Source organism: Pipistrellus kuhlii, unplaced genomic scaffold (assembly GCF_014108245.1).
Source record: "Pipistrellus kuhlii isolate mPipKuh1 unplaced genomic scaffold, mPipKuh1.p scaffold_m20_p_63, whole genome shotgun sequence".
Taxonomy (NCBI): Eukaryota; Metazoa; Chordata; class Mammalia; order Chiroptera; family Vespertilionidae; genus Pipistrellus; species Pipistrellus kuhlii.
Window position 1 is genome coordinate 1542792 of NW_023425566.1, and position 21959 is coordinate 1564750.

Here is a 21959-nt window from a genome sequence, read left to right on the forward strand (position 1 = left end):
TGTCCACCTCATGGGATGCAGGGCCTTCTGTCCTGTGCCCGGGCAGGCGGCAGGTCCAGGGCAGGCCCTGGAGCAAACAACCGTGGCCAGCAGCTCTAAGCTGACCTCTTCCCCTTTCAGGGGCATTTTGTTGTTCTCTGTGCTCACAGTTCTTGAGAATTAGTAGCCAGGAGTGGCCACATTTTGTCTGATCTTCTCTACCAATTGCAATGTTCTTAAGCCTTCGGAGACTGAGAAGACATCTCTGGGAGTTGGGAGTGTCAGGAAAGAGGGGCCTTTCTTCATTTTAGTTTGCCCCCCCCCCCTTCTCCTTCCCCCTCCCTCCCTCTTTCTCTTTTTCCTTTCTTTTCAGTCAACAACCAGAGACCATCAGAAGTAGGGAACCGAACAGAGAGGCCCAGCTAAAGAGCAGAGAGGAATCCAGTGTTCTGAGTGGGTTTTATCACGTTGACTCTGAGAAAACCCGAGGGCCTCTTGGCTTAACTGAACTCATTGTAGAGGAGTCTGACTTTGGTGAACTGTTGGCGATGGGCACGAATTTATTCTGCAGGAGGTGAAGCTGCACAAGGGGCTGCCCGTGTTTACCGAAGGCCTGGTCAGGGCCTGGGACCCCGGAGCCTACAGACCCCACAGACCCCGAGGCAAGGGAGGGGGCTGGCTGGGCAGGAATCCGGTCCCAGACATGCTGGTGTTTCTGCGATCTGGAAGGAGCCAGAGGGGAGTCTGTGGAATTGTGAGCAGGACCGGCAGCAGGACTTACAGGCTCCATGCAGAAAGCAAACGCAGGGCTCCTGGCTCAAAAGCACCGAGGAGTTCAGATGGTGACAGCACAGCACTGAGCCAAGCGGGCCCGCAGAGAGCCAGGCCCTCACCTGCCCAGGCTGTACCCTGTGAGCCCCAGCAGAAGGGGCTGTTGAGTCTAGAGACCTGGCTTTGCCACCAAACCCCTGAGCGGGACAGGCCTTCACCTGAGCCTCCATGTCTTCACTTATAAAAAGGTGGGGTGAGACCACCTTGCCTACCCCACAGCTCCGTCCAGAGGTCAAATGGAGAGAAACGATGGTTTTAAAACTCAGTAAATGTTTTAAAACCCTGAAGGCAAAGGCACAGACTTCTGCTCTGCAAAGTTTGCCTCAAAGTAATCACCAGCTCCTATTGTTACTAAAAATTTTGCATGGAAGCACATCTTTGAACTTAGAATGTTCTTCAAAGTAATAGAATTTGATTTATCAAAATTGTCAGGATAATTACTTTTTACCCCAGAAGACAGTTATTCTCTAAATCACAAATTCTTTTATATGACTCTTTAGTATCTCAATGCTTAAGAGAGATCAAGTTACCTGTTATTCAGACCATTATAAACCCACGGGTCCTGCAGTCACTGAATATGCAATTCCTTTATTCTTTGCTGGCAGGAGCACTCAGAATTGTCGGGATCTGAGTGGTTTTCGGTGCGGGGAAATTGTGAGAACCAGGAACTGTCAGGGACCGGAATGAATGAAGGCAGCGCCCTGTGCGAGGCACGCCTCATTCATCCTTCCAGAACAATGCGGCACTGAGCGAGTGACAAGAGGTGGGGGGATAAATGGGAGAGGCAGAGGCATTAAAGCTTCATGTCAGAGAGAAAGCGTCCCATGGGACAGTGGAGGTGTTTAATGATCATGAAATTGCCGCCTCCACTCTGTTCCTTCCTCTTTCTCTTCTCCTTCCTCCCCTTCCCCGTTTCTCCCCCATCTCCACCAAAGTGAAGCTACTTCATGCCAATTCCTACTGAGGTGCATGGTTGTCAAGGGCCGGCAGGGCCGAGTCTGGCTCCTGGTGTTGGCAGGGCTTGCACGTCCTTCGTTGGAGCACCACACCCTGCTCAGGGCTCCTGCTGGGCTTGTCTCCTGGGGGGTACTCACCCCATCTTCTCCCCTTCTCCCTCCATGACACCCTCAAGACAAATGTCCCCTTTGGTTATCCTGGCATTGGGTGTGCAAATTTATCAGTTCTACCAACCCTTGTCCCCGATCAGGTTGGCTACCTCGCTGGAAAGACTCAGAGACCTCAGGAAAGTTCTCTTGTTCCTGATTTTGGTTTTATTATAAAGGCTACCACTCAGGAACAGCCCAGTGGAAGAGAAGCAGAGAGCAGGTTCCTGGGAGAGGGGGCATCAAAGTGGCCAGACCTTCCATGCTCTCTCCAAGCCCACCACAAGCTCAGCACATTGATCTACTCACCAATCCGGAAATTCCCAAGCCCCATTAGGGGTTTTTATCAAAATCTCATTACCAACATCATTGATTAAACAGCTGGCGACTATGATTGCTGTGTAAGCGCCCCAGACTCAGCCATCTCATTGGCACACAGAAGACAATCAATTCTGAAGGTCTTAGGTTCTTTGTGCCAAGAATTGGGGGCAAAGACCCACTATCAATTTTTTATTATATCATAAACCCACACTTTTTTGTGTCTCACTTTTTTTTTTTTAATTTCTTTAATAGATCTGAGAGATGGTGTATGCATCTAGGCCCACTGATGGCAATTGGATGGCTTCCAATATTTTGTTATGACAAAGAATATGAAGAGTAACCTCACAGTTGCCAATTCGTACACGCGTGAGTCTATCTGTAGAATAGATCCCTAGTGAGATTGTTGTGTTAAAGGGTAAATACTCCCATATTTTGGGTAGATATTATCAAACTTCAGGAATGTATTCTTATTACCCCATCTTTAGATAAGTAACCTAGTTGAGGCTCGAAAGATGAAGCAATTTTCCCAAAGTGACCCAGACAATGAGGTAAAAATGGTCCTGACTAATTTAGGAGACAGGAGGAGGGATGGACGGGAACGGGAAGTGCTGGGGAGAGCAGGTGAGGAGCTCAGTAGCTGAACCACTGTACCTGTACCAAATAGCAAGTGGAGTGAGGGCCGGTTTGGAGGGAGTGGGAGCCACTGAGGGCTGTGGACCATCTCCCCCTGCCCACATGCTCCTGGAAGGGTGTGGCTTGTCCCAATTAAGTCCCAGTTAGTGGGACAAACGCAGGTGACCAGGAGTCAGCAATAATGGCCTATCCCCTCGTACTTCAATGTCTAGACAGCTGAGCCGAATCGAAACACATGACACAGAGACAGAATTGGTATGAAATCACACAGGGCTTAGTTACCTATTCCTAGTGCATCCTGGGCTCCAGCAAAGGCCACTTGGCCATGCACACTGAAGGACAGACGATGAAAACAGAGACAGGCAGGCGGCTGCAGTTGGCTCAGGCTCACACAGCAGAGCAGTCAGGGGCTTGTCTCTCAGAGCGACGTGGAGTCCTCTTATCAGGCAGGAGACCTCCACTGAAGCTGGTCCCAGGGTTATATGAACCGTGGTAACCAGCTGTGTCCTTATCGGTGTGGGCCAGACTGTGTGTCTTATCCTGGGAGCAGGGCATTTTTACTTTAAGGGCCCAGAGCTTTTACATCAAGATATTGGGGTCTTCGTCAATTTTGGAAGTTACAGAGTATTGGGGTTCCCATACAGTCAACATCTCACACAATAATTAGAGGGGTTACGTTATTATAACGTGGCTCCTTGTCGGAACTGTGTTGTCATTGGGGAGGAGCATGGAACGTTCAGACCAGCCCCTTTATCTTTCTGCTGGCTATGGAGTGCGTCCCCCACAGGACTCGGTCGGAGCAGACCACGTGCTTGCTTATCGGATGACCCCCATCCCCCCAAAATCGCCTTTGCATCTTTTTACCCAGAGGAGAATCTTACCTCAGTGAGAATGCAAAGACAAGCTTCCTGTGTGTGTGCACCAGGTATCTGGATTGTCTATAAAGCCCATTCTTTGAAAACAGCCTCCCCCACCCCAACGGGAAGATCTCCGGGGCCAAGTGTAAAGCAGAGGACCCCACTGCTCTGGTCAGATCAGCCGGGCCGCGCTCGGTGCCTCAGCAAGCTGTCACCAGGAGTGAGGAGTGGGTGGTGAGAGCGAGGTGAGCGAGCTGGAGGTTTCGTGCCTTGTCTCTGGAGCGACGCGGAAAGCAGCCTTGAACAGAGGGACAAGGAAGCTCACCCCTGGCAGAGAGACGAGACAGCAAGCAGCCTCGTTCTTGGTGAAGGTTTGTCTCTGGTTTAACTTTTGAGGACTGGCTTGCTTTAAACTTGGATTTCATGCACTAATGCATTTTCCTCTCTAATAATGCAAAATCCCCCCAGTTCCTGAGCTCATGTAACCGGGTAAAAATGTTCATGGGAACACCCTCCTCTCACTTACCAGGAGAATCCAGTCATGACCAGCTTTTATTGCCTCAAGTCCAAGGAGGTAGAAAGAGCTTTGTCCTCAGCTGCTCCTGTACAAGTCCTGGCTCCCTGGTGATTGGGCCAACCTGCGTCACATGTCCGTCCCCGACCAATCACTGGGCCCAAGGATGCAGTGCAAGGACTGGCCTGGGCTCTGACACGCACTCAACTCTTGGGCCGAAGGAAGTTTCCACAATCTTTTCAGAAGGGAAGCTGGATGAGGGGCTAACAAGCCCACCAGGGCCCGTTGCAGGTGCCTGGGAACCCAAGGCCCCGGCAAAGACACCAGACCTGTCCAGAACGAAGTGATGTCAGTGCTCCTTCCAAGAGAAACCATGGTTTCTGTCCGAGTCCAGCCTGTCACACCCAAACGCATCTCCACAGGCTTATTCAGCGCCTTCTCATGAGCACACCTCTCCCAGCACCGCTCACGCAGGGCCTGGGCCACCGCCCTCCTTGCGCCTGTGGCCCACCGCACAGTCCAACCCTAAGAGCCCAGGAACATGCATTCTTCCCAGCATGTGCTCGGGGCAACTGCCTCCCAAGCTGCACTGAGACTCTAAGTCTGAGGCCAGAGAGAGTGTGTGAAGCTTGATGACAGGGACTCCCAGGAAACCGTCACCCACAAGCATTGCGAGGTCACACTCAGGCCAGAGCATCTGAACCTTCAACAACCGGGGGAAATAAACACCTTTGTAGTTATCGATGGATTCACTTGGGATCAAGGAGCCCTAATTCCAGTATAAGTGAGCAGTATGGAAACACCAGTGCACATTAGACTTGCTGTTGAATCTTCTCCAAAAGTATTTATTAGCAGAGGTACTTCCTACTGGCACAGGCAGCTTAAATATGACTCGCTTAGAGCTCGAGTGGCAAAGGGTGAGGGCTTCCACTGGCGAGGCGGAAGCCCCTCACTGAGGGACAGTCGCTGCTGGAAGGCAGGTGGGTGTGACTGCTGCCCGAGGCGGGGGGACCCGGTGGGGCAGGATTAGCGTGTTCTCGGGGCAGGAAGGAGCTGTGAGCAGGGTTAACATTTGAAACCAGACGCTGGCTCATGAGGAAGCTCTGAGCATGGGAACCCCTGGGCCCAGATGGTGGGAAAATTCTCTGAAATCTTCGGGATTTGGGGCTCTGCAGCTGAGCGGCAGCTGCGGGCCTGGAATTGGAGCCAGCCACAGGTGGTGCCACCTGGTGCAGTGGCCACATTTTTCTCACCCTCGGCAGGGAGGCCCAGGCGTCTCCCCCTTCAGTCCCCAGGACCATGGAAGATGCTGGAATGAGATCCTTTGTTGAAAGGATTAGGGAGATGGGCCTGCAGCCCAGAGGCTTGGGGGGGAGGGGGAGATTACCCCGAAAAGGCCGGGAACAGCAGGATCTGGGCTCTTTCAGGGACGCCTCCATCCCATCAGCCTCTTGACGTCACGCTTCCCGCACCTGCGGAGCTGTGTGCTCGGTGCTGGTGGCGTGGACTCCATAAATCTAGAGTTGGTAATTGTCCTGACAGGGCATGGCTTGCATCTTCTCTTCGAATTAAGAAATTAAGAGCGTAGCTCTGATTGCATGGGACGTGCCTGGCCAGTTTACGGGAACAAGCCCTGTGGCCTGCGGAGCGTCTGTTACCGAGTCCTAAAGTAATAAGGTAACTCCCAGCGCCTTTCCCTGGCCCCCCAGTCCCACGGGGACAGTCCTGGTGTTTCCTGTGCCTGAAGTCATGTGTTAGGCCACACAGAGCATTATTCAAAGCAGCTGATTACAGCGGTTCCCTCTGCAGTGAGTGTGGAGGACACCTTCGCCCACAGCAAAGCGTGAGGGAGCGAAGAGCTTATGTCTGGAGCCAGGCGGCCCAGGTTGGTTCCTTCATCTCCCTGAGCTTCAAAGTTTCCACGTGTAAAATGTGATGATAACAGTACCCACGGCTCACACTCAGCACCAGTGTGCCAGCTCTCTGAGCCGATCCCCTGGAGGTGGGCCCATGCCATGCAAGCCTTCCAAGGACCACAGCCTGGATGCCAGACCCCAGGTTCGAACCCCAGCCGGCCACACCCGAGCCCCTGATCACAGCAGCTTTCCGGGTAGTCAGTGTTCCTCGGGGTAAGTAAAAGAAGCCACCACCAGCAGCGAGGGCCTCAGGGGCCTTCTGAGGATGAACCAAGAGGATGCAGAGAAGACGCCTGGGGCGGCCTGGTGCCCAGCGAGAACCCGAGGGCATGGATGCGCACGGCCTGCTCTGACGTGTGGAAGGGAAGCGCGTGAAGTATAAATGCTGAGGGAGGGCTGGCCCGCCAGCAGGTCGATTACAGAAAGCCCAGTTCTTTTTTTTTAACATCAATTATCAGAATTATTATTATTATTAATTATTATTTTTAATATATTTTATTGATTTTGTACAGAGAGGAAGGGAGAGAGATAGAGAGTTAGAAACATCGATGAGAGAGAATCATTGATCAGCTGCCTCTTGCACACCCCCTACTGGGGATATGCCCGCAACCAAGGTACATGCCCTTGACCGGAATCGAACCCAGGACCTTTCTGTCCCCAAGCTGAAGCTCTATCCATTGAGCCAAACCGGTTTTGGCAAGAAAGCCCAGTTCTATCTGCGTCTCAGACAAACAGTGAATACACATTTGGTCTGTGTGTGTTCCATGCGACCGCTCAGACATACGATGCTGGAAAATCATTCACTGTTTCTCTGAAAACCAAATTTCGCCGTGTGTCCTGTGTTTTACCTGGTGAGCCTAAAGAGGGATGTGCAGTCTCTCAAATTCTGACAGCTGTCTGTCTCTGGTGCGGTTCATCCTTCCTCCCCAATTGGCAAACAACAACTGATTTTATTAATAGCAGTTACCAAACTGGACACGACACAGCAGGGCCGCCACCCTGGGCCAGCCTGGTGGCGGTGTCAGCTGACCAGGCCTCCTAGGAACTGTCAAAAGGGTTGAAGGACTTGAAACTTGAGTCTTGGAGCGGAGCAGAGACAAGAGGACACAGGAGGCCGCTCATGCAGAGCCGTGGGGGGAAAAGGCGGCCTGGGGAGGAGCCCTGGCTGTTTTCAAAGCAAGTGGGAGGCGGAGAGGAGGGAGGGGACAATCATTTTTAAAGTTGTTTTATTTGACTTTAGCGAGAGGAGGGGAGAGAGAGAAACCTCGATGTGAAACATGCACCCCAACCTGGAATTGAACCGGCCACCCTTTGGTTTAGGGGATGGCACTCCCACCGACCACGCCACACCGGCCAGGGCGAAGTTCTCATGTTAGAAAGAGCACGTGGGCACCCACTGGCGGTGCAGGGGGTCGGGCGGAGCCCTGGAGAGCCTGCGGCACGGTCAGCGGCCCAGCCTGGCGAGCAGTGCCGAAGGCTGGAGCTGCTGCGGCCCAGAGACCCCCACGCCGCCCACATGCTCGCTTGCAGGAGAATCTGCTCCGAGAGATTTATGGCTGGTGACGTCTCTCTCCAGTACTTCCCTTTGCAGGGGGAGCTTGGCCGCCAAGCTTGGGTAAACATGGAATGAAGCCTCTTTCCCAGAAAGCTCTGGAGCCTCAGCGGAGCTGAGTGGCTGGGCAGCACCCCGAGTTCCTTTGTCTCGGAGAGTGTCGTGGGACAGCTGTGATGACAGCCGGCTGTTATCTGTCTGGTCACCCCTCCGATGGCCCGGAGCGCTGTCCGCAGTGCCCCGCCATCTGGCTGGTTCCTGGCCACGCCCAGCAGATGGGTGCACCAGCAGAAAGGAAACGAAGACGCGGTGCTTTGGGGCATGTAGGGCAGTGGCAGCAGTGCGCCCACTCTGTGTTGGGCCCTCTTGTGCTGGGGCAGCCGTGCGCTGCTCGGACACTTGGGTGTGGGCCTGGGGACAGCTCGGTGATGAAGGTCATCGCGCACCTGAGCGCTGTGTCAGGTCGGGCTGAGATCCCAGTCACCATCCCACGGACTCACACTGCACCGGTGTGGGACGTCCCGGGCTTCCTCCCGCAGAAGAGGAAGGCAGGGAGGGCTGGGCACTGGGACCAAGGGGCGGAGCCGCTCCTGAGCTTCCGGCCTTTGAACTTCATCATCATCTCCTTGGACCAGGACTCCCGGCCCGGGCACTGCTGAGGTTCTGGCCTGCGTCCCTCTGCGTCGTGGGGCCGCCCTGTGTTGCAGGATGTTCGGTGACAGCCAGAGGTGTCTCCAGACACGGCCAGATGTGTACAAAACCAGCCCTGGGTGACCCTGAGCCACTGACTCAAGGAGAGGCTGAGTGACCTCAAAGTGTGGTCAGCTGCCTCTTCCTCCGACCCAGCCCGGGCCCAGGCCTGTCTTTGGGCGGAGCTGCTGAAATCAGACCTGACCCCCTGGCCAACGCGGCGTTATCAGATCTTCTAGCCTGAAGTTACTCTTTGTTTCTCTCTCTCCTTCCCACTGAGTCTGCTCTGGAAAGAACACACGGGGCCAGGCCCACACGGAAGGGCGGGCTCCACGTCCTCGAGGCCGGGACACGCCAGCCGCGTGGCATTCTTCTCCGTGGACATCTGTCTCTCCTCCCTGGCGATGGGTTTACTCAGTCATCTGCTTCCTCATGGGGCCCCAGAGATGTTTATTTCCAGTTCGGCCTATAGTTCAATATCACACTGTCCCGTGTGTCCCCACATCACTCCAGCCTTGACCACTGGGCACCTTCCACTGCTCCCGTTTCCTCCTTTGCCATAACCCGTCACTGTGGCTGGTTATTATTACTGCTATTGTTTGGGATTGTTATTAAGCAGGTCCTCCTTTCTTAAGGTGACCAGACGTCCCGCTTTTGGCGGGACAGTCCCGATTTTTAACAATTTGTCCCGAGTCCCTCGTCATTTTAAAAAAGTCCCGATTTTTTGCCGAAACCAGTTTGGCTCAGTGGATAGAGCGTCGGCTTGCAGACTGAAGGGTCCCGGGTTCGATTCTGGTCAAGGGCACATACCTTGGTTGCAGACACATCCCCAGTAGGGGGTGTGCAAGAGGCAGCTGATCGATGATTCTCTCTCATCTTCCTCTCTGTGAAAAATCAATAAAATATATTTAAAATAAATAAATAAATAAATAAATAAGTCCTGATTTTTGGAAAGACTGCACGACAAGCTAGGAAATGGCGGGAGGACGGGAAGGGAATATATGGTTTTCAGTGGCCATGTGGCTTTTTAGCCAGGATATGATATATTATTTTTGTTAATTTTATAATGTTAAACTTTAATAATAACAAATAATTGTTGAGAACTAATTATTGAGAACTGCTTATCAAAGTTCATATTGTTGATCAGTTGTTAGAATTTGACCACCATTGTTTGGACTTAATGAACAATGGCATTTTTTGGGATTGGCAACGACAAAAACATTTTGTAACTGTCTCTCAGACGATATACATCGTAGTGCGTGCTAGTATGCTAGTTAAACAACTGATGTCATTACAAATCAGCTATTCAGATAATTTAGGTAAGTAACTTATTTATTTATTTCATAAGTACATAAATTTTCTTGAATTTACAGACAGTACTCATATTATTTATATTTTATAGTGGCTGCAAAAAAGTCTAGAGCTGGCCTTGAAAGTGACACTTATGACTATACATAATTTTTACTTATTTATTATATTTGTAAATTATACTTAGGTTGAAATTTGAAAAAAGTATATTACAATACTATTTTTGAGTTCTATGAAAATTTTTGTTGCTCCATATAGACCAAATTTTTAATCAAGAACAGCCTCTCCCCGCTGCACCCCCCACCCCCACCCCTCGGGTCAATGGTGTCCAGCTTTGCCTATGTTAAAATCTGCTCACCTTATCCTTTCTGCACTGTAAGGTGCCCAGGTTCCTGCCTATTCCTGTCCAGAATAAGCAATGGGTCCCAGGATCCGGGGCCTCTCGCTGGGGGAGGCCTGGAGCCCAGGCCTGGGTGCCAGGTGCTCGCTGCTCTGGGTGCTGCTGCTCTCGCTCTCAGCTGCAGAGGAAGGAGAGGGAGGCGAGTATGCCAGCCTGGACACGTAGCTGCAGATACTGCATATGTGACCCCCCCGTGTCGACATATGCTTCTGCAGGGGTTCGTGTCCACTCTGACAGAGAGACTCCTACGTCCCGTCTGTGCCCCGGGGTCACCCAGCACTGACACCCCAGGACCCCGAGGTCAAGCAAGCAGGGAGAGCAGTGCACTCAGCCAGCCCCGTCTTCCCCATGCACACTGCGGGCTCCTCCCATGGAGACACCCTGGAAGGGCTTTTACCTCTCCAGGGACTACGCTGGCATCTGAACAGATACAATAAAACAGCAAATGTGTCTGCGGCAAACAACCAACGTTTCATGGGGTGTGTCCCAGGCCGGGCTGCTGATCACTGTCCTGTGCTCATCTCCTCCCCCAAAGATCTTTGGCCAAACAGGCCCCTTTACCCGGGGAAGCGTTTCGGGTGCCAGGAAGCTCTGGGCCTGTGCTCAGCAGGCCACCCGCAGGCCACCCAGCTCTTAAAGATGTCAGCGAGGACCGGCACTCGAAGGGCAACTGCGAGCTACCCTCAGTTCTCCCTCAGGGACCCCCCTCCCCCAGTCACACACACACCCCCACACCCCAGCCAAGGGCTGTTGCTGAACTTGCTGGGTGAGGTTTCCATTGCTACACTATCTGAGTAACCCGGGGCCGCTCAGAGCCATATCGTCATGAACCTCTTTGTCCTCCCTTGAGCATGGAGTCGGAGGCCCTCTTCAGCCTGCCATTGCCTCCTGTGCTACTCCTTACCCTCCCAGGGCCAGGCAGAGGACACAGTGGCCCTGTGCTGGGGCCTTTGGCGTCCATCTCCTCACCACCTCGTTTTGAGCAGCACAAGACAGGGACTGGGAGCAGGTGGACTCTGGGTGCAGGTCACCTCTGGGAACCATTTTTTACTTCATTCTGCTAAGCTCAGTCCTCTCATCTGAACAGTGGAAAGAATGATGGCCCCCAACTTAGAGGTATGATTACTATTTTCATTTTGGAGAGGAGGAATCTGCACACTAAAATGGGAGAGGCAATGGTTTAATTATTGGTTGACAAATCATCTATCCTTCTCTTTCCCCTCTGTACCTCCATCGTATTTCTGCCTATCTATCATCCATCCATCCATCCACCCATCCACCCAGCAATCACTGAGTACCTCTGTGATGTGAAGCCCTTAGGAACACAACAGTGATCCTTCTAGAAGACCTTAGCGAATCAGGGTGGGAAAAGTTAATCAAACAAGTACCACAATTCAGCCCAGTCAGACTCACCATGATTACAGAGGCGATGGAGGCCCTGGGCCCAAGGGCCCTTGTCCTTGGCAGGTGGGAGAAGCACGTTGTGGTGCTGTGTGCCGGCTTGTTGAGTGCGAAGGGAACTCTAGGGCAGGCCTTGCCAAGTGAAGGTAAATTCTAAGAACAAAAAAGGAACACAGGAGAATGACCCCAACTCCCTCTGCAGCAGTGGCAGCCCTCACAGCCCTGGGGCCTGGAATGTTCTGCGTTTGCTTCACCTGATGGAGCATGGCCATGACATCGCCACACTTTTTGGGAAATCTTTCATCTGAATAGAGGCAAACGCCTTCCCCTCCAGCGGGAGCTGTGACGTCAGCGCTGTGTCATCAAAGGACTCTGGGGCTGGTCGCCCTGCACTGATCTGAGAATTGATCCTTTGTTCCTAGGGGAAGATGGCGAGCTCATAGGGTCTCCGTCCATGATGGCGAGATTTCTCCATCGCCCTCCAAGAGCACAGCTCCTTCTGCTCCTCCCTCCGGCCCACTGAATTCTGATGGTTCAGAGATTCTGGGGTCTCCTTGGCCCCCCCCCCCCCCTTCTTTGTAGCTGGCATTTCTTTAGTCACTTGGACTGGTTTTCCTTATAATTTATCTCCCCACCCCATTTCTAGCAGCTCGCTGGGCCAGTTGCACTCCTTGCCTCCTGGCAAGTGTGCATTGTACACTCCCAGGTAAAGTCACCGCTGGAGGCCTCCCCGCTTGTAAAACAAAACCCACTGTGAACTGGAATTCACTGGTTTCACACAAAACCCGGGATCCTTGCTTCTCTCCGCTTCTCTCCGGGAACCAGCTAATCTGGACATCCCTGTTTGTCAGCAACGGCTTGGGGCCCGCTGCCCCTCTGTGGGGCACGCTCCGCCTGCCTGCATGAAGCTACATGAAGGACGGGGACCGTCTCCTCCCTGGTCTCCACCCATGCTTGCACCCATGACATCCCAGGCTCACTGACAGGGAGGCAGAGACAAGCAGATTGAGATATTCTCAGGGTCCTGACCCAACCGCGGGTACTGGCCAGACTAGAGCTGGTGTCCTGGATGAGCTGGAGAGAGAGGGGTGGGGCAATTTGGTGGAGATAGGGGGGCAGGAAGGGCCAGAGGAGGAAGGTGGGGAGCTCGTGGGGTCACCAGCCCCATCTCCTGGGCTGGGACAGTGGGCTTCTTTGTGGGTGAGGGATCTTCTCTACACTTGGAGCCTGTGGAGACCTCAGCAGAGCCCTGGGCGCCCACAGTGCCCTTCAGCTGGCAGAACAGGCACCGGCAGTGAATTCTGGTGATGGCAAGAATAAGGAGTGAATTCTGGTGATGGCAAGAATAAGGAGTGAATTTTGGTGATGGCAAGAATAAGGAGCAGGCCTGTTCCTGCCTCTCTGACTTATGGCTGACATTCTCACTGGCTATATGGGGCGCAGAGCCCTGGGGAGCAGAAAGACCAAATTTCTCCTGCTCTGTGTGGCCCAGGGCTCTGGCGTGGGCCGGCCTGGGCTGGCAGCCACCGCCTGGGGGCGATAGCAATTTTCTTGTCTGGCCAACCCCTTCCCCTGGGACTGAGGGAGGTGCCATACCGGGTCTCAGAACCTTGCCCCAGGTCACGTGGACTGGGATGGACCCCAGGGTGGGCCAGGCTGAGCTCACCTGTTCCTAGTTGGCAGCTGCTATGGTGCATCTGTTCCGTCCTGTCTGTAAGGGGCAGAGATGGGGATGCATGGGTCCCTGTTCCCGTGGGAAATTAGCTCCTGCTCCCCTCTGCCCGGAGCTCCTCTCTCCCCTCCCCTCCCCTGGCCAGCTCCTTCCTGTCTCAGCCTAGACACAAACCTCGGGATCCTCACCTGAGGCCTCTTGCTTTGCTTCTTAAATGAATGGAATTTTTAATTTTAAAAAGCAAAATCAGACCTATGTCTTTTGTGATAAAAAACCATTTCCCCCTCAATTAAGTGTAATTACACAAAGGCATTGTCTTTCCTGACAAGGCTGAGCTTGGCCATAAACAGTCTGGGTTTTGGCTTCCGTGACTTCCTCGCACAGCCCCTCGTGGGCCTGGGGTTCCTGTTTTAAGTGAGTCCCTAGAGCCTGGGGGCGGGCCTCTCGGAGGAGCCTGCGGGAGGACAGCCCCTCCACCACGCGTCTAGTCCTCGTGTGCTCACGTGTCTGCTGCGGTTTGGTCTCTTTTCGGGGGATGCCACCCTGAGAGTTGAGACCCCCCCCCCCCAGCATTCCCTGTGCCTCGGAGGGGCTGAGTGAGTAAAGCACATGAACTAGGGCAGGGAACCCCATGGGGTGAGTCATGGGCTTCCCAACTCGGCCCTCCAGCCTGGGCCCCTGGCAGCCGACCCCCGGCCGTGGGCCCTGGACTCCCGGAGCCTCGGTGATTCTCCCGTCTGAGGAGTGGATGGAAGCATATGGCCTCTCCCCTGGGCTGACGTGAGCGTAAGCATTCGCTGGGACAAGGCCCGTGCCCAGGGCATGGCAAGAGCTCAGGAAGCAACTATTTTTAATCTCCTCGGTGTTGTTATTATTCGTTATTATTCGCAGTGCATGTGAGGAAGAAGGAAGAAGGCCTCCGGGGGACCCCATTGTCATGGGTTTATCTCCAGGCCTCAGGGCCTGGGGGTGCCTCCCCCCCCCCCCCCCAAGAACCTTGGGGACATCTGCCAAATGGCTCCTGGGATCCAGGAAGACAGAAGGGAAATGCTGCCTCAGGCTGTTTGACTTCTGGGGGGGGGGGGGGGGGGGCACCTGCTCCTGCCCTGGATGGTGGGGTGGGGGCTGCGGGCTCCAGGCCACGCTTCCTCTGCCCGCTGCCATTGTCTCCGGGACAGATAGGAGTCTCTCCCCCTCGGTCCCTCCCCCTCTGTCCCTCCCCCTCTGTCCCTCCCCCTCTGTCCCTCCTCCTCTGTCCCTCCCCCTCTGTCCCTCCTTCTCTGTCCCTCCCCCTCTGTCCCTCCCCCTCTGTCCCTCCTCCTCTGTCCCTCCCCCCTGTCCCTCCCCCTCTGTCCCTCCCCCCTGTCCCTCCCCCTCTGTCCCTCCCCCTCTGTCCCTCCCCCTCTGTCCCTCCTTCTCTGTCCCTCCCCCTCTGTCCCTCCCACTCTGTCCCTCCCCCTCTGTCCCTCCCCCTCTGTCCCTCCCCCTCTGTCCCTCTCCCTCTGTCTCTCCTCCTCTGTCCCTCCCCCCTGTCCCTCCCCCTCTGTCCCTCCCCCTGTCCCTCCCCCTCTGTCCCTCCCCCTCTGTCCCTCCCCCTCTGTCCCTCCCCCCTGTCCCTCCCCCTCTGTCCCTCCCCCTGTCCCTCCTCCTCTGTCCCTCCCCCTCTGTCCCTCCCCCTCTGTCCCTCCCCCCTGTCCCTCCCCCTCTGTCCCTCCCCCTCTGTCCCTCCCCCTCTGTCCCTCCTCCTCTGTCCCTCCCCCCTGTCCCTCCCCCTCTGTCCCTCCCCCTGTCCCTTCCCCTCTGTCCCTCCCCCTCTGTCCCTCCCCCTCTGTCCCTCCCCCCTGTCCCTCCCCCTCTGTCCCTCCCCCTCTGTCCCTCCCCCTCTGTCCCTCTCCCTCTGTCCCTCTCTGTCCTCACCTACTCACAGGGCAGGGCCGCCTTCTGGGGAGCACGAGGCAGTTTCCTACCGAGTGGGGTGATCCTGCATCCTCGGGGGAGGCCCCCTTGCGTGGGCTGGCAGCTGCCCTGGGAAAACCCAGGGAACCTGTGTCTGGGTTCCAATGTGGCACAGCCTTGGCTCCAGAGGGGCTCCCTCTGGGCGCTCCCCCAGGGCCGCATCCCGGATACGGCTGGACCCGGTGAGGTCACCGCCGAGTGCTGCATGCTGACTGGGCGAAGGCAGCAGGTCCCCGCTGGGCCTCAGCGGGAAGGAAGGAAGCAGTCATGAGCCTGGCCGTGCCAAGCCCTGGCTGTCACACATGGGGCCCAGCACATCCTCGCCCAGCCCGCCCACCCGTCCTGAGAGGAAGCGGGATGGCCAAGGCCGTCGGCGTGCAAGTGGACACGGTCGGCATCAATCCCACCGTGTTTGAATCCTAGCAGCTGCGTGGCCTTGCTGTTCCCAGTCCTCCCTGAGCCCCAGTGCCCTCGGCAGGGAGTGGGGACACCCACACCGACGCCTGTGGCTGGCTGGGAGGACCATCAGGGATGAAGCCAGACAGGGCTGTGGAGAAGCCTGGCCACGCATGCTCACGCTCTCCCATCCTCACGTTTCAGCCTCGCTGTAAAACAGAAGAGGCCCAGAGGCTGCAGAGAAGGAAGGCCTGGGTTGCAGGCTGGGGCTCCCCGGCTACAAGGGGCAGGGACACAGCACTGAGCTCCGGGCTCTGCAGTCTGCACCTGAGAAGCTGGTGAAATTGGCGGCCCACCTCATGGGAGCAGGCTCCTTGGCCGCCTTCCCTCACTTTCACCTCACACTGCTCCGTGTGCTGGTCCCATTGTGTATCCAGCACAGTCAGAGGGGGCCCCTGGAGTAGACTGCCTGCCCCTTTTCTGCCAACGGGTGGCGTCCCTGAGCAGAGCCGTGTTGGCGGGCTCAACACCACACCCCCCAGCCCCAACACGTGGGAGGCGCCTTACAGGTTGATGGATGAAAGAATGAATGAATGAATGGAGGTCATATGCAGGTCCTTGGCGCTTGGTGTGGTTTGGGTTGCACGTTCTTTCCCTCCAGCCCTGTCTGCCCCGGAGGCGCAGTGCCCAGTGAAGGCCAACGTGGCTGCTCCTCTGGTGGCTCTGACTGTGCCTCTGGCTCCGCATCTAGTCACGGGCTATGGACTTGGAGCCTACAGGCCGAGGAGAGAGGGAAGGGAGCGCAGGCCCTGGGGTCAAGGCAAAAAGTCACCCAAAAAGCATCGCCTCCCAGCACCAGGGTGCTCAAAGCTCGTTGGAGCCAGCGGTTCTGAGGGCTCTTCCTTCAGGACGATGCGGGGAAGTGAGCTGCAATCTTGGGAGGTGAGTTTATAGATTCTGAGGCCTGGTGCTTATGACCCTCCACCTTCACTGGAGCTCCAGGCAAATCCAGGCCCAGACCATGTGCTCATTGCAAATGCCCCGAGGGAAGCAATGCTATCGTCGTCTTGTGGCGCATCCTCCATGTCTGACCTTTGGATTCAAAGAATAACTAATGGGGCACTTGGGCGGTGGTTGGAGTGTCAGCGTTTAATTAACACACTGGACTGAGTATATTCAGCTGGACCGTTCTGCCTGGTCCATCCAATTTCCCACACTCATTATGCAACTGGATTGCATTTCCCATTACACAGCGACTCTGCTAAATGGGCAGCCATGCTGCAGACAGGCAGCCGGTGCCAGTGTTGGTCAGAGGACCGTTTACTGCCGCATGGAGGCGGTGCTTGGCCGGGACTCTGGGGCTGGACATGGCCCCCCTGCAGCCTCCAGGTGGGGGCGGAACTGTGTTTGGACGAAGCATCTCAGCCATCAGCCCTCCTTCCAGACTCGCCAGGGTTCTGCCTTTCGTTAAGTGGAAGTGCCTCCCCGTGGCCAAGGCTCCCCTGTAACCAGGCCCCTCTGGCTTTAGCCGTGGGAATGGAGGCAAGGTGCTTGTCAGCCTCCCCGGACTGGGTGCCAGGATGACGCAGAGCGCGTGCCTGCCAGAGGAGGCGTGAGCCTCCTTCCTCCTCCAGCCTGAGAGGGGGCCCAGGCCAGTCCCACCGAGTCCTCCCTCGCATGGCCCAGGGGACCAGGGACCCCAGGCCCTCAGTGTGACAGCAACGTGGCCAGAGTGCAGCCTGCGGTCCGGGAACTGGTTTTAGAGACTGGATTGTAATTCCAGAGCCCCCTTCCTTCCCCACCCCCATGGTATCAGGAGTATTCCTTCATACACGACAACCTTCCTCAGCTTCCATCACTCCTCGGAGCTGGATCCATGTTTCCCTGATCTGAGACACAGAGGGGACATGGGGGAGAGAAGGGAGAGAGGGGAGAGACAGTGGGGAGGAGAGAGAGGGGAGAAAGGGGGAGACGGGACGGGGGGAGGAGGGCGAACAGAGAAGGGGAAGTCGCAGTTGGGGTGGTTGTTTCCACACAAAGGCCAGGGAACACCCAGTGCATGGCTGGCAGGGCACACCTGTCATCTCCAGTCCTCGGAGACCTAGGGCATCAGTGTTGTGGTATATGCTTTGCTTTTTACTTTTTTAGAGATCTTTAAATTGCTTTTTTAGGGAGAGAGAAACATCAGTGTGTGAGAGAAACATCAATTGGCTGCCTCCTGCACACACACACACACACACACACACACACACACACACCCGGTTTCAGGGATTAAGCGTGAAACCGGGCATGTGCAAGGATCAAACCGGCAACCTCCCATTGCATGGGGAGATGCCCAACCAACCGAGCCACCCCAGCCAGGGCTACGTTTCATTGTTAGGTGATCTCAGATGACAGAAGAATTGCAAAGGGAGTAGAGAGGGCTCCTGGAGAGCCCCCACCCCGCTTCTCCTCGTGTTCACACGAAGACAGTGTTGACCGGCGGTCTTCACGGGAAGCTGCGGCCGGGGAGGTGGGAAGGCTGCACCGGGTCACGGAGCGGTAGCGGGATGTGAACCCGGGTCTGGGTGTGGCTGTGCCTGTGCCGCCCCCGGTGCCTGTGAGCATCCTCCCGCCCTCCTGTCCAAGGTCCCCCGAGGAGGAGCAGATGCGCCTCAAGCAGCCCCTGAACCATGTCCGAGCAGAGGCCTGGCTGTGTGAGGTGCGGGCGGGAACAAGACGGCTCTGGCACCGGCCGACCAGCAGCCACACGCCCCTCCCTGGTTCAGACGTTACCAGTCCTGCTTTTGGGCCCCAAACTCGGCCAGGCAGGCCTGTGCCCAGCCCGTGTGGCCAGAGCCCATGAACATGTAACCAGGCTTGTGCTACAATCCTGTTGGTGAACCGAAGTGTACAATTACCAACAATTAACCTTACCCATAAATGAGCCATCACAAAAGAGGACATTTTGCTTGCGCCAAGTTCGACAGACAGCCTTTCAACAAACATCGTTTGATTTCCTGAGTGCTCCAATGAGGAGAGGGGCATGGGTGGTTTAGAGGCATAGATGGTCCGGTGAGGAACATGTCCCGCCATTAACATGCCTACACCAGGCTTGGCGCTCAGCACCCAACGTGGATCAGCTCTCTGATCCCCTTAAAAATCTGGTGAAATAGGTAGTTACATCCTTAAGAAAGACAACTTTTTAATTTTGAAATAACTGTGGGCTCACGGATTGCAAAGGTAGTCCAAAGAGGACTGAGCTGCCGCCCCCCCCCCCCCCCCCCCCCCGTGACTGGCATGTGGCCGAATGGCGGGATTGAGGCAGGACACGAAGCGGATCCATCCGCAGCCCTTACTCAGGCAGCATCCCCAGCTTTGCATGCACCACGTGTGAGTGTCTGTGTGTGTGTGCAGCTGGTGGAAAATGTCTCCTTGCTAAGTGATCCCCTCTAAAGATGCTGTACAGAGGGCAAAGCTTACTCCTCAGCCCCCCCCACCCCCCACCCCACACACAAAAAAGTATGGCTCAAAGCATCATCCCGTCCGTGCGTGGCCTTGATGCCACAGCCAGGGGGAGGCCACTGTGCAGTGTGCGGGGATGTGTGGACAGAAGCATGGGAGGCCTGAGCCGGGAAGCCCACCTCCCGCAGCATGGGGAGAGGCGGCCACTGCTCACATCCCAGAGCTTCAAATTAATAACAAATTGCAGAGCCCGTGCCCCCAAGGGCTTGCCTTTGTTCCTGCAGCCCATAGGAATGTAAAAGGTCACCCCCTCTCCCCCCCAGCAATAAATAACGGGGAGCCCTGTTTTGTGCGGAGATAAGGAGAGGAGTGGCGGTATTTTAGCAGCTCTGAGGGGGAGGCCTGAAACCATCCCGCTCTCTCCTGCGCTCTGGGTGGCAGAGGGGGTGAGAACTTCCTGCAAGTTAAATTAAAAATAAAATCAATGGCACTTCAAGTGCTTGTGAATTAGGGGTTATTTGCTGAGGCATAAGGGGATTAAGGTTCAAACCTAAAGATGATCAATGGGCAATTACTGCCCAGGTGGAGGTGGGCGGTGGAGTGTGGGGTGAACACTGGCAGGCAAGGGGGGCAAGAAGGGAGAAGGCACCCTCCCAACATCACAAATATGCGGTCTGTCTGCATGTGTCAGAAGCCAAGAAGCATGGCCCTAACGCATTAGGGAAGCCACGGCGCGGTCATCTGCCCCGTGAGGACCCAGGCCCTCTGCCCCCCCTCCTGACCTCCCCGGAGCCGCCCCGCCTGCTGGGAGGAGAGGAGAGCTGCTCCCATTCAGACCTCCGCAGGCAAAGACCTTGTGCGACTGAGGCCGCCTCCACACCAATCAATCCTGGGGCCGTAATAACTACAATTTTCTGATTTGAAGGCAAAACCAAATAACCCAGAGGAGCAATTGAGGCCACATGTGGGCCTCTTCCTGAGAAGGCGCACACATGGATTTTTCTTTTCTAAGCCCAATTTTATGCTGCTCATCGACCCCCTCTGCCCCCTCAGAGCTCCCCTTTCTTCCTGTCCGCTGGAGGCACAATTAACGGAAGCTCAGAAACTTTCTCGCTTCAGGTCTCAGTGTCTTTGGTGCAGTTTCACTTTGGCTGGAAGGCTGAGGGAGGCACTGGCCTTGGCATTGGGAGGGCACGTCTTGACCTCTGGGAGTCTCGGTGTCTTGACACTAGCTCTGGACCAAAGTGCACCTCCTCCTCGTTCTGAATGAAGATGGAGCTGGGACTGTGACCACCGGGCCTCGCTCCTTGTCACTGCCCGCACACCGAGATCACTCTTCTCCTGACCTGCTCGCCACACTGGCTTGTTCCAGTTGGTAGGACTCTCCAAGTTGGTTCCCACCCATGGCCTCTGCCCGTGCTGTCTCTCTGCCTGGCACGCTCTGAACTGCCCGTGGCTACCCCCACCACATTCCTCCACCCTTTGCTCAGCTGTCACCTCCCCTTCTTAGAACATCACCCCACTTTTGTATCTTCATGGTCCTCATCGTGGTCTGGGATTTTGTCCCTTTTTTTTGTTACCTGCTTTGGATGCCCCCGTCCCACTAGGACATGCTCTTCCCCCCAGCCCCTTGTCTGTCTGTAGCGTGTTCAGGTATGTCAGCTGAGCGAAGGAGGGAAGTGTCTATGGTTGGACGAGTTGTGGAGGCCCCGGAGCAGAGCAGACCCTCCTTACAGGCCTTTCTGGCCAGCTCTTCTCTCCCGGGCTCCTCATTTTACATATGAGAAAGCAGAGGCAGCAGCAGGGAGGAGGGGAGGGTTCCTGCTGAGGGGGCTGCTCCTGTGGCCGTAGCAGGGTTCCCTCTCCGCTCGGGGAACCTCCAGGCGGCTTTGGATTCCAGAAGAAGGTAGCTGGTGCCTCTTGGCCTCTGAGTTCAGAAGAGGGGGCCCTGGGGGCAAATGGGACCCTTGTGGATGACTTTCCCCCTCCTCCCCACCAGCAAAAGGGGGAGTTGAAACTGGTGCTAGGAGCTGGGTTCCTCCAGTGAGAGCCTTTCCAGGTGGACAAGCTGTTCAGAGCAGGTACTCAGAGGCCTGGAGGTGGGCCTGGTGCATCCCAGGCTCTCGACCTGCCCCTCACTCCTTCATTAAGAGCTGCTGTCAGCTCATCCCTGCACATTTAAAATGTGTTAGTCACTTCTCCCCTCTGGCGAGCTGCACTCAGGAGACTGAGCCCAAAAGCCCGCTCCTCCAGGGTGGTGGGGCCCGGACTCTTGAGGGAAGGGTCTGCCCAGGGCCTCCGGATTTCAGATTCCAGCCACTGGTGGTGTTTACTTCTAGTCAGAGCCAGGCCTGCTCCACTTCAATGCACAGCACCCACTTGAGACAATCCGTATGCGTGTGTGGGGTGGGGGTGGGGGTCCTGGTATTCCCCTTTCCTTCCCTCTTCCTGACCAAGTGACCACCCATCAAGGCCTGAGCGGGGCCCCTTCCCCTGCCATCGGCCTGGCCCCGCCTCCACCACCAGGAGAGAGGAGATGCTAGCGTGGGTGCTGACACGAAGATTTATGTGCTTGTGTCTTTGTGCTGAAAACTTTTCCCTTTGTTTGGCTGCAGAGCGGACCAGGTGCTCCCACTTAGGTCCAGGAACACTTTCCGTAAACTTCCAGCCAGCCCTGCGCTTGCCCCTCCCCCAAATGGGGCCAGGCTCATGCGTGTCAGAGGGGTCAGGGCATCACCCCACCTTCGCTGGTGCTCCTGCCCCCCCCCCCCTCGCCACAGGAGCCAGCAAACAGGTACTGCCATGGAATCAGAGCACACAGTGCCCAGGCGTGTGGGGCAGGCATGTGGGGCCACCCATTAGTTGTTATGGAAACTCATTACTCCAGGAGTTTGTTCAGCTGAAAATATAAACAATTTTCCAAAAGGTTTTAGCAAAATTCATGGGTAACAGCCTAATGGCATTATTAGGAAGGAGTAGGACATGG